This window comes from Branchiostoma belcheri, unplaced genomic scaffold, assembly GCF_001625305.1.
Source record: "Branchiostoma belcheri isolate BF01 breed outbred unplaced genomic scaffold, Haploidv18h27 scaffold502, whole genome shotgun sequence".
NCBI lineage: Eukaryota > Metazoa > Chordata > Leptocardii > Amphioxiformes > Branchiostomatidae > Branchiostoma > Branchiostoma belcheri.
Genome location: NW_017804135.1, coordinates 14497 through 17861, shown reverse-complemented (window position 1 = coordinate 17861; position 3365 = coordinate 14497). Strand labels below are relative to the sequence as shown.

The 3365-nt window shown below is 39.8% G+C and overlaps 1 long non-coding RNA gene across 1 annotated transcript; it reads left to right on the top strand.

Annotated features, from left to right (window-relative positions):
- Positions 1–2532: 2532 nt before the first annotated feature.
- LOC109480409 lies at positions 2533–3275 on the top strand. The gene is made up of 3 exons (XR_002140835.1): positions 2533–2565; positions 2824–2868; positions 3130–3275. It is a non-coding gene; the product is annotated as an uncharacterized LOC109480409 (long non-coding RNA).
- The last annotated feature ends 90 nt before the right edge of the window (positions 3276–3365 follow it).

Here is a 3365-nt window from a genome sequence, read left to right as displayed (position 1 = left end):
TGATTGTCTCTCTCCAAAGGTTGCAGTTTTGTGCCGCTACTGCCATATCCTTAAGTGAGCTAAGTCCCAGTTTTATTCCGTCATTTTGTAGAGTTTTACGCAGGGTGACTTTCAATACATAAGTCGCAGTAAAAGTTAAGATTTAGTAATTCAATCCGAGCGATTTTGAAGTAGCTGTGTCAAAGCCATACCTTAAGCTAGGAAAGTTTCTAGATATTCGGGTAGTTTACATGCAAGCATACAGTTATGATGATGTGGGTTTATGATATACACATATTTTCTTCACACAGGCCATACAAAATACAGGCAAGGTCAATAACGTTGGTTGAGCTACCTGTTGTAATATTTGTTTGTGTTACGCCAAAGGTTCATTGTGTTCTTTTTTTTTTACTTCATAGGAAATCAAAAGTCTCCGAACCAAGAATAAGAGGCTTGAGGACGACAAAGTGGTGGTTAGTTCCAAATATCTAAGTTTAAGAGGAAATCTGGCTTGCCTCCCTTCTATTGTTAATTTGAAATTTAGTTTCATTGATTCATTACATATTGCTCTCACGGTCTCGCTGTTATCATATTTTGAAAGGCCGAGAACAGTCTGAAAGAGGCAAAGGAAGAGTTGGCTATAGAAAAAGAGAAGTGCAGGACCCTAGAGAGCCGCATCAAGCTTCTTGAGGAGAAAGAGGTAAATACTGGTATAATAGGTTTATGGATAGATGGATAGATACTATCATATTAGATGGATGGTTGGATGCATGTAAACGGATGGATAGATTTTTGGTTGGTTGGATGGATGGATACTAGTAAATAGCTGGACAGATAGATAGATTGACACAACATGCGTTTTGGGGAAAGCCCTGATCTATGCCTCTCGAGACGTATGTAGACGTAATTCAATCTTTATTAAAACCTTCTTCTACAGCCGGCTTTACGTCCGAAGAGAAAGGATGATGTAGTAGTCTTTTTGTTAATAGCTTTACCAGGGTACATGTACCAATTGTACAGTTTAGTGAATGTCTGTCAATGTTTTCTCTGTTCACAGTGTGGTTCTGGCCAAGAAGACAAAAAGCAGTTGAGGTAAGTTGGGTCATAGGGGATTGTTCATGTCTTATGTGTATCCTACGCTAAACTTTCAAGTATATCCTATGGTTTTTGGTTGGAAAAAAGTGTTACCGGCAGCATGGTATTTAGGCACAATCCACCCTTCTGCTCTGACAGTTTCTTTTTCACTAGCTCAATCTCACGGTTGGTTGCTGGTTGACAGGAAAATTGTAAGGGTTTGGTGACTACTACGTGCTACACAGATGACGCAGTCGTACAGATCTTTGAGGTCATAATTTGTTTTGTATAAAAGCATGGACTATATTCCATATTGTGAAAGCTAAAAGACCGTGTGGTCACATTGCCACAGAAGCTGTAGATGAACTGTTTGTTTAACTTATTTATCAATCAACGGATGGATGTTAATGGAAAGAATAATTATCATCTTCTCTATTTTTACAGCAGAAACAGGACGAACAGTGAACAGGAACTAGCTTCGGTATGTACAATCTTTATTTTAAAGAAAAGTAGAAATCAAGGGGAGAACTAAGTACGTACAACTTGCGCACTTGCGTAACTAACGATGCACGAAACTGCTCACGGCCAGGCGTGGCGTGCAGACCACGTACTTACACCTTGCGCAACCGTGCCGTGCGTTTACATACCCCCCCCCCTACTCTTGCCAGGCCTTCCCCAACGTTTTTAGGAAAACAGGGCGGCTGTGTCCTCTCAAAAAACGTACGAACAACAAACACGTATGGCAGGTTGTGGCCCTCGCTTTAAAATTTTCTACCGGAGTTGCCATGCATAAACGAGTTATATCAGAATGCAATTAATGTATTTCTTGTGGTTGTCATACTTGGACAAAGAGGGTTCATCAGGCAAAAACCGGATCCAATATTATTGGGTGAAGTTCTGCCATCAATCATTCCAACGATGAGCTCTTTATTATTGCTGAAAGGAGGCTTTCCGTCTGATTTTCCAGCAAATTCAAAATGTTATAACTTATGAACATAAATATTTTTACTTATGGACGGGCTTTCCATCAAACATATGTAAATGTAATGGATAATTCATTACCATTCCATGGTTTCTTTTCAACAGGATGAAGATGGTGCACTAGACAAAAAACAAACAAGGTAAGAATATGCTTTGATATTTCTTAATATATTTATTAAAGCCGTTTTGTAAATTTTGTTCTTGAAATGCCATACAGTGAAAGATCAGAACCTTTGCTAAACTTTGTGTTCATGTCAGCCTCACCGGCTATAGGAAAAGTCGTATTTTCACCGTCTTCCAAACTAGGAAATACCACGTACTGTAATACTAACTATAATTCTCAAGATGATGCAGGTATAGAATATTTGAAAATGACACCGCTTTCATTGTCTATAAGTAAGGACAATACCGGTAGTGTGTCGGAAATCAAAACGATGTCCAGTTGGCTATGAAGTGACATTTGTGTTAATTCATAATGATGATCATGTTTATTTTGACAGCATCAAGAGGAAAAGTCAGGAACATCCACCGGTATGTGAAACTAATCGTCATTGTCTTCACGTATCACTATAGCTCTCTAACCAGTGAAAGCAATGCTCAGAAGGGAAGACAAAGTATTGCGACATGTCTGTAAACATTGTTCTGTTCCACTAAGTATAGTATGTATACGTAGATACGTAGTATAATGTATATATATAAAAGTGTATGTGTTCCTGATAAGACACGTTTTATTATAATAATGTATTGTATTTAAGATGCAGTCCAAACAGTCTCTCGTTTTTGACACAGGGTCCGACTAGAAAGTCGAAGAGGAAAGATCAAACAGATCTGCCGGTAAGTAGTAATTCATTGAATCATCTTACAGAAGTTGCGCGCGCGTGCATGCCATGAATCACAAGGTATCCCCCTTACATGTAGATGAGCCTCCTAAATGCTCTAAGGCGCCTAATATGAAATCCCACATGAGCATATGGCAATCATATGGCGATATGTTGAATTTTTCTTGTAACGTTTCGCATAACATGTCCACCGCTTCTGAACGAAAAATGCTACTTCAACTAACACGCAGTTCTCTTTGTTTCATTGTTTTTACAGGAGAGCGAGTACAAGGTTGGCCACTTCGTTGTAGTGAGCGAAGTGGTCAACGACGGCGAAGACACTGAGCCGTGGTTCGGGAAGGTCGTCGCCGTCAACCCAGCCCGGCAGACCCTGCGTCTGGTATGGTATGAACGAGACGCCGAGACTGGGATTTACAAAAGGGAGACAGACAAAAAAACCAGAAAGCTTTTGGCAGAGCAGAGTCGTCCCTTCAAGGACATAGTCACAACTGT